The sequence below is a fragment of the Octodon degus genome, unplaced genomic scaffold, assembly GCF_000260255.1.
Source record: "Octodon degus isolate 3935 unplaced genomic scaffold, OctDeg1.0 scaffold00048, whole genome shotgun sequence".
NCBI classification, from domain to species: Eukaryota; Metazoa; Chordata; class Mammalia; order Rodentia; family Octodontidae; genus Octodon; species Octodon degus.
Genome location: NW_004524624.1, coordinates 11,572,634 through 11,582,100, shown reverse-complemented (window position 1 = coordinate 11,582,100; position 9,467 = coordinate 11,572,634).

Here is a 9,467-nt window from a genome sequence, read left to right as displayed (position 1 = left end):
TAATAAGTATATCTTCAAGGGGCATCCACTTAAATATGAAGGCTTCAAGTTTATCATTCTTTATAGTTGACTAGTACTCCATTATATAAAAGTACCACATCTTTTTCAATCATTCCACATGTGACAGGCATCTTGGTTGTTTCCAAGATCTGGCTATCACAAATTGTGCTGCTATAAACATAGGCAGGGCTGCCTTGAACTATCATGTAGCTCAGGCTGGACTCGAACTTGCCGCACTCTTCCTGCCTCAGCTTCCCAAGTGGGATTACAGGCATACACCATGTAACCCAACTCTTAAGTGTTCTTTCATGATGTTTTTTCTGATGTGTCCCAGGGGAGTTACATTTAAAATCTCAGGTCGTTATTTGCTAACCATAAGGATGGTTTTAACACATTCACAATGGGGTATGCATACATGACTGGCCCCTTGGGTGGCTTGTTCTGCCCCATGCTACCCGGATGTACCATTGGTAGTTCAAATTGCCAGGAATGTGTTAATCAGGGAAGACACATTATGCTATTTTCAGTTTGATGTTGGAAGAACTCTTCAAATGTCTCCAGGCTGATTTAGGAGAAACTACTTAAGAGGACTTATTCCTGTCCTTAAATAAACTATTACAACTAACAGATGTTGTAACTACAGACAAAGAGAAACATCAATTTTTCAAAACTTTATATACAAAGGCAACTAGGGTTTCTAAATATTAAGTAGCAGATGCTAAACCTGTTTGATAAGGACCACAGCTTTCACACACTAGATAACAGCTTCCTCCTTTGCGTGTGTGCGCACGTGTATGTATGTGCATGTGCGGTACTGGGGAGCGAACCCAAGGCCTTCACATTGACCTAATCCCTAGTCCTTTTTAAATTTTAATGTTGACATGGAGTCTCGTTAAGTCCCAGGCTGGGATCAATATTGTAATCTTTCTGCCCTGGGCTGCCCGAGTGCTAGAATATAGGCAGGTACCACCACACCTAGCTTAACCTTCTTTTAGAATATTCTTGGTGTCTGCCAACTTCTTGTTGTGGTTTGGAGTTTGGATACTAAACGTCCCCCAAAGGCCATGGGTTGAGGGCTTGGTCAGCAGCGTGTGGTGTTGTTAGGACACAGTGGAACCTTTACAAGGTGAGGCCTATAGGAAGAAAGCCCTGTCCCTGGGTGCCCTGCCTTTGAAGGGAATACCAGGATCCTGGTGTCTCACACCTCCTTCTCTGCTTTCCAGTCAACCTAAGGTGAGCAGCTTTGCTCTACCGGGTGCTCCCCACCATGATCTGCCTCACCAAAGGCCCCAAACCAAGGAAGCCAAGTGACCATGGATGGAAACCTCTGAAATCATGAACCAAAATGTCTTTCCTCTTTCTAAATTGATTTTTCAGGTATCCTGTCTCAATAACAGAAAGCTAACATACTTCTCCTCTAAGATCCTAGCTTTCACTACACTAATTTTTCTTGAACACATTTTCTCAAAGAGATTTTATTTGATAATTCAAGAAAAATTTTCTGAGGTAAACAACTTCACGTCAACTCAGTAGATATTTTTCTTCCATAACCCTGACTTCAGCAGGGAAAGATACAGAATCCCTTTGTTACAAGATCAGTTTAATTTTAGGCTCCAGAAAAGCCTGAGTCTCCCAGTTGTTGAGGATCACTCTGTATAATTTTTTGGGGAAAATCATTTTATAATTAAATTGTGATTATGGCTTGTCCAAGACCTAGTGCCTTGCCCTGCAGACTGGCTTTGGTCACAGTTGAGGCCTCAGTGGTCCCGTGAGGCTGTGATGCCCTTGGGCAAGATTGTACCAGCTGAAGCCATCCTGGTGCCTTGAGAATCCAGTAGTTATAAAATGGGGTTTCACCTTGGGGAAAATCAAACTCCTCCAGCGGCCATCTCTCCCCAGGGTCCTCATTAACCTAAAGATCCTCACTGGCCTCTGAGTCATGTGATAGTCTCTCCAATTACTATACACACCCAATAAACACTAACTAGCTCAGAGTGCCTTTGTCTTTGGCCCTCCTGAGGCAGTGACCTCCCAGCCCCCCACGCCCCAGTTATGCATCACTAAATTTGTCTGTTTCTTTCTTCATCCTTTCTTCGTATCCCTCATACAGGCTGTTGGGGATCTTGGCCAGGTCCTTGATACTCGGTAGCTCAGACCAAACAGACTCCTCCAAATTTAGGCAACAATATTCCAATTATTCAGATGAATTTCAGAAGTATCCTCCTAGGGTCCACACTAATGTTTTACGAGCCTGACTTTCCACTGGGTGGCTGATGGCAGCAGTATTTTACCGTAGTTTTAATCACACCTTGTAAAGACACTCATTAAAATTACACAATATGAAGTAATGCATATTTTGCATTAAATGCTCTCTTAATCATTTCAAACAATAAAGAATACAATACTATTTTAACCATCTGTAACAGTGGAAAATATAATCTATTTTGTCTCTTTAGTTTGCTAACAAACATAATTTCCTTGCCATCTGTGCCCCGAGTGCTTTCCCTAAGCCCGCTGCTCTTTCTCCTCCAGAATGAATTCAAGACTTCCACTGGAATAAACACACACAGATGACTGGAGTCTGTGCTGTTGGTCTACTTCCATTACTGTGAGCGTAGAGGTATCCCAGCACCTCACTGACAAATCAAACTGCACTAATGGATTCCTCTGAGTTCTATCCTCCCTTCTGCGCTTTCACCTCTGCTTAGCAGCAGTATCCCCACACACACTCAAACTAGATGCTTCCAGGTCAATTTTCACTACATTATTTTTATTTGAAGGTACACTTTTGGTACCTTATATTCTGGGATTTTTTTAATCTTTTTTTCTGGCTTAGGCTGCCTTAAGGGTGGGTCTGGTAAGGCTGTTGTAGCCAAAAATCGAATGACAACAAGGCAAGTCCAAAAGTTAAAGAAGCGCTTTATTTTAGCTGGTACCCAGCGGCAACACCTGGCACAAAGTGCCTAAGTGAGCCCCGAAGGGGGGGAGCACGGGGTTTATAAAGCTTAAAACCACAAAACAGGCGGGGTACAACTCAGGGAGTCCAAGGACACATGGCAGCTGCTGAGACTAGATATGGTTAGGGGTCTAGAGAAGTTCTTGGAATTTAAGGGTGGGGCGAGGGCTTACAGCAACGGCTTGCAGAAACAGAAGTTTTGGGAGATAGGCACATTTTACAGCAGCTGACATGGTTCACTAAGACGGCGCATACAGAACAGGATGGCGGCGCTTTGGTCAGGTTATAACAAGGCATGTGAAGATGGGGATCAAACCACGGTGCCCTGTGCCTGACTGGGCTTGCCCAAGCAGGCGCTTAAACAACTGAACTAACCGGCAAGGCCCTGTACCTTTTATTTTAGCTGCTGATCTTCATGTCATTTCTGTACTTAAGTCAGAATTGAACTGGTTGTCTCTCAATCTCCTCTGTATCTGCCTCTCTGTCTCTGTGTCTTTGCGTGTGTGTGCGCACGCGCATGCACATTACCAGGAAATGAACTCCAGGACTTCACATGACCCAAAACCTTAGCCTCTTTTATATATTTTGTTATGAGATGATTTTATGTTGCCCAGGCTGGGCTTGAATTTAGGATCTGCCTGTCTCAGCCTCCCAGACTGCTGGGATTACAGGCAAACTAAAATTTATGCAAAATGTTACTAACATGCATAAAAATATATATAAATGTGTAGAGAATTATTAAGAAGAATGTTTATAAAAAATTGAGAGTGATTTATAGATACTGATTTTATTATCTTCATGGAACATTTCTGAATTGTGTAAATCTCTTAAAATAACTATGAATATTATTTTCCCTAAAATAATCAGATGATAGATTATTTTAATAATTGATAGATAGGCAGATAGTCTGCATTATATCACCTATGGGAAATATTCACTTCTGACATAGTTATTTTTCATCTTTAGTGCTATGGAGAATTCCTCCCTTTGTCACGGGAATATTTCAAACATCAAATTAAAAGACCTATGAGAAAAAAAAATTGAGGACAAGAGCTAACACATTTCTTTCCAACAATATCCAACTTGGTTTACAGGCTTTGGAATCACTAGGGGAGAAGAGGGTGCTATATAAAGAGCAAAAATGAAATGGGTAGACTAGGAAGACCTAGACAAGTTCAGCCTCTTGGGGTCGGACCAGAGAAATATGTGCACTATGAAGAAGCAAATTGGGGCTGGCGAGATGGCTCAGTGGTCTAAAGCACCTACTTAGAACAAGCTTAGCAAAGCACAAAGACCGTGGTTCAATCCCCCAGCACCACATGCCAGCCAGCCCCGCCCCCTGATGGGCTGAACTGGCCACACACACACATAAATAAAAGAAGCAAATTGACTTTCTGGGGGACTTGACTAGTGCAATACATTCAATGAATTATTCAAATCTTCACAATACCAAAATGTAAAAATTATCCTCATTTTAAAAGGATGAGAAGGATGTTTATCCAACTAATAAAACATGGCATTCTCCAGCACACCAGATAAGCCCCAGTCTTTTACTAAAGTATTCTATGCGATTCTACAGCACAAAGAATCCGAGGATCCGTTCACGTGTTTATCGTATTCTTTAACAGAACTACAGGCCATCAGTGCCGGGAAGTCCATGGACACCATTGGTCTCTTTTCCTTATTATACTTTTCCTCTGACTTAAAGATAAAACTGCCCTAGAGTCCTGTCGCCATCAGACCCCTGAGTGGGTGAAGGTGGTCTCAGAGGCCATGCCCGGGCCGTGTATTCAGGGGCTTCCGCCAGAACTCCTGGGGCTTCCTGTCCTCCTCTGGGCAGCTGGGAGGGAGCATCAGGACCCCCAGCTCTCATCCAGAGCCCCAGCCCAGTGCCGGAGGGGTGTACCGCTGGCCACCCCTCAGGAAACAGGAGGCCGGTGAGGGAGAAGGGGCCGCGTGGCCTGAAGCCAGCTCTCCAGCAGCTCCTTCTCCTGTCTCTAGGAAGGGGCCGCCCTCCTCCCCGGCACTCAGGTGGGAAGGTCAGAGCCGTCTTTGGTCACTTTTTGCCTCAAAGAGCCCTTTATGCCGTTTCCCCCATCCAGGCTCAGGCAAGTGTGCCGGTGCAATAAGGACAACAGCTTCCTCCTGCCCCTTGCTGCGCTGCCTCCCTTGTTCTCATCTCTGGTACCTTCGTCCCTGTCCCTGAGGCCTGTGACTTGACTTCTGTCCCTGGACGCTGCTCTTTTCTCCAGTCCCATGTGCAATCCTTGACCTTCAGGTTCATTATAGTTATACACAGCTCACATCGTGTGACGGGCCTGCTGGACGCCGCCTTCACTGTGTCCCCTGAAATTTTCTCCTTCATTTCGAAGGAGGGCCTCTGCAGAGGTAGTAGGCTAAGGATTCCTGATGAGATCATCCTAAGTGTAGGGTAGGCCTTAAATCCAGTGACTGCTATGTTCATAAGGGAAGGGAGAGGAAATCTGGACTGGGAGGCACTGGTGGGACACCGTGGAGAGACAGAGTTCTGCCACCACAAGCCAAGGTCACCAGGCATGAAGGCTCAAAGGAACTAGAAAAGTTACCCTCCAGAGCCTTGGAGCACGGAAACTGGATCTCAGACCTGTGCCGACTCGAATGCTGTGAGAATAGACTGGAGTGCGCGGTGGTCATTTGTTGCGGCAGCCCAGAACACCAGTGCAGCGTCCTCACGCACCGTGGGTGTATGCCTCCCTTGAGAGAGAGCAGGAAGAGGCTGCCGCTGCCACTGTGAGCCATGGGGAGGCCAGCCTGCGGGGGATCAGGGAGCGTTCCCTACGGGGACAGATTTGACACAATACATAGGACATTTTATGTGTTACATAGATGATGTGTGAAGGGCTTACAAAGCAGGCTTACAGTGGCCATCTGCGGAGTCAGACAAGGAAGAACGCAAAGGGGCCGACTGTGCACTGGGTTACTGGAGGACCCAAGGGAAAGCTGAAGGCCAGGAGTCTCGGCATTGTGGTACGAGGCCACTTCGGGAAGCCCACGGGTCTGCGCTGGAAGGCTGAAGGAGCTGGAGATGAACGGCCAGGGGTCTCACATGGCGAAGACCAAAGCTCCTCCAGAGAAGCAGAAGGGCAGATGGCTTTCTCTTTTCCCTTTGGATTTTGCAAGCCTGTTGCTTGGTGCCACACACGTCCCAGCTGGGCCATTCCTCGTCACCCGGTGGCCTGCACGTCAGTCATCCACAGACACACGCAGAACCACGCACCACTAATCCACTAGGTGCTCCTTACTCCATTCAAGTTGTCATCAGGACTATCTATCCTTTGTTGGGAGACCAATATTTTGAGAACTCAGCATCGCTTTCAAGGGAAGAGATGCCTTGGGAAACCGGGTGCTGAATAAGGGGAGTGGTTCGGGTCCACAAAGGAACCACCTGCAGCCTGGGAGGCTCACTGTGGGCGGCAGCCTCATTCCTGATCCCTTTTTCTCCTCTGCTGCCGCTTTCCCTCCCTCCCTGCCCCTGCCCTCCCATCACATTCAATCTGGGTCTTTCCACGTAAAGAGCCCTGGTATCTGTTATGAGTGTAAGAATAGCAAACTAAGTTTGCCATCACCATTTTAATGAATTGCCATAGAATTTGTGGTTTAAGCAACCGTAACGTCTCCTCTTCTAGTTGTGGAGGTCGGAAGCCCCAGATGCGTTTCTGGCAGCCGGAACATGTGCTCCACGAGCAGTTACCTCTGGAGGCTGCAGGTGAGGCCTGCTCCTTGAGTCCTTCCCCTCTAGACAGTGCAGGCAGCTTTCCACTCCTGGACCATCGCTCCAGTCTCCGCTCGCTCACGTGGCCACAGCACTGTCTCCCTCACTGGCCTTCTTGTTTCCCTCGAGTAAGCACTTTGGTGATTACAGGATCCATTCTAGTGACCCACTGCATGCTCCCCGCAGTGAGTCATTTATTCTTGTCCACCGTCCCCTTGCTACATAAAGTCACACAAGTCGCAGGTACGGGGAAGTGGACGCCTCCTGGGGTCCATTATTCAGTCTACCACAAGTGTGCGCCTCTCCCTGAAGCGTTTCCCGTCAAGTTCTGCTCTTGGCTCAGACCACCAGCTCCGGTAATGGTGAACCGGAGCTGGGAACTTCTGGGCATGGTGACCTTTTGAGTGAATATTCAGAGGCTGTTGGAATTGGACTCCCTTTCCCCCCTTCCCTGACCAGCTACAGAATTCCTGGCAGGGTCGGAGTGCTGAACCCTGAGATGAACCACGTGAAATAGCTACCCCGAGGGCACTCTGAATCCACCAGGAGGCATAAAGGAATTCCAGAGAAACTGAAAATCGAGGGGAGGGAATGCTCCTCAGCCCCTCAGGGAATGCTCTCTGGGGGCCTGAGCAGAGCACTATGGGAGGTGGCGGAGGCAGTGGGCCAAGCTGGGCAAGCTTCCTGGGAGTGAATCCTGAAGACTGGAGAGCTGGCCTGTAAAGGGCAGGGAGATGCCCGGACGGAAAACTCAATGCGCCAAGCTGCGGCACTGCTGGGAATCACAGGTGTGGTCAGGGCCTGAGCACACGGGAGCAGCTAGGGGAATAGCTCAGGGTGTCTGGTCAGGAGCCGGGGAAAGCTGCCAGCTTAGGAGAGCTAAGGAGATTGGCCTTTGTGATTATTTTCATTTTCCTGAATAGTTACTAGCAGTGTTAAATTTTTCTCATTTTGGAGGACACACTGCTTTCCACTATAGGGGTGCTGTTTCTTCGGTCATCTGCAAAACGCATCATCAGGCAGGTCTCACTCTGTTGTTTTAATAGGGGACTCCTGAGACGCGGTGAGACTCATTCGGACATGAGTGGCAGGTGGAGCCTGGACTCTGCCAAGCCCGTGACTTAGCGCTTAGGCTCTGCTCCTTTGTACCGCCGGCGATGCCTGTGTGTGGACTGCATTATGAAGGCAAAGTGGGGAGGGCGTGGGAAGCCGAGAAGCACGGGCCTGACAAGATTATCCATGGGGCAGGGTGGAAGACTCTCTCCCAGATGTTGGCGGAGTCCGGTGGTCCGCGGGTCAGCAGGCAGAGAAGAGAGGATCCAAGCAGAGACCCTTGACCCGAGTCTCCTGTACCTCCTGTGGCCCTCTCTTGGAGCTTGCGTCATGCACTCCTCACTTGGTGTTTTCTGCCTCTCTAGATGAACTTTAGAGTTCTGCCCTTTGGACAGAATACCTAGCCCTGGCACTCAGTAGTGGAAATTGGGCAAAATTCTGAAAACTTCTCAGTCTGTACACAGGAATGACAGCCATCTGCCTGCCTTGCAGGATTGCCATGTTAGAAAAAAAGAGTCGTGAGCCAGGTATGGTGGTGCATGCCCGTAATCCTAGCACTTGGTGGACTGAGGCAGGAGGATTGCCTGGCCAGCCCAGCTGCACGGCAAGTTCAAATCCAGCCTTACCTCTGTCTCCTTCTACCACCGCCTTGACTGAGGGCAGCATCAGCATTATTGACGCAAAGCTCAAATCCAGCTAAGAACACAAGGGCCATGGAAGGCTTTTTCTAGAAGTAGGCCTGATATTATGAAAATTTTCAAGAGACTGTGTCTCAGAATGAAAGAAAGAACGAAAGAAAGAAAGAAAAAGATGTGAGATGCAAAGTGCATTCAGCCCTCACTGGATTTAGCACAGACTTACGTTTCTAGACTGTAGTGCACACTGTGGCCCTGTTGACACCACATTAGCCTTCCTCCTAGTAGGCGGATAGGCCTTAGGAAGCCTGAGACCAAGCGGTTGAGGGGCCCGAACAGCATGCATCGTCAGCTCAGCAGAGAAGCAGAGACTTCAATGTATGGTACAGTTCGAGTCATTTGTTTGTTAGGTCTCTACCCCGACGCGATCCCCCAGTGCACAGTGACAGCTGAGGCTACACGCTGTGCAGTCTTCTGACCCCTGGCCATCTGGTTCCAGAGCAGGCTTACAGCCTTCCGGGTCACCATACCCTATGGCCCAGGGACACTGGGAAAGGAAGAGTTCGTCAAAGGCCCTTCTGCCTTAGACTGAGACCCAGGGTAGACTGAGAAGCTATCTTTCTGAGGGCCGGGGAGATAGCTCAGTAGAGTAAGCGTTTGCCTGGCAAGCGCAAGGGCCTGAGTTCTATCCCCGGTTCTGCAAAACAAAACAAAAAAGGACCTATCTTTCATAAATGTCTTTCAAGATTCTTCCAGGATGAGGGCTCTGGGTAAACACTGACTATCCAAAGAGGACAGGAAGACATGTTGCAGTTCCAAAGTAACATCAAGTAACGGGTCGATAAAGAACTTAATTCCCTCGTTGCCGGAACCCTGGGGGCTCCTCTTGTGTACATAAAGGAAAGGTGTGCAGATGCACACTCAGAGTAGATGCCTTTGTGGCAGCGCCCCTGTTTCAACTACAAGGTGTAACCCTGTTTACTTCACGATAAATTCCACCTTTACTTCTGGTCGGCTGCCTCTGTGTGTTGAAAGAATTTCTTCATCAAGGACACAAAGAGGAGCAAAGCGG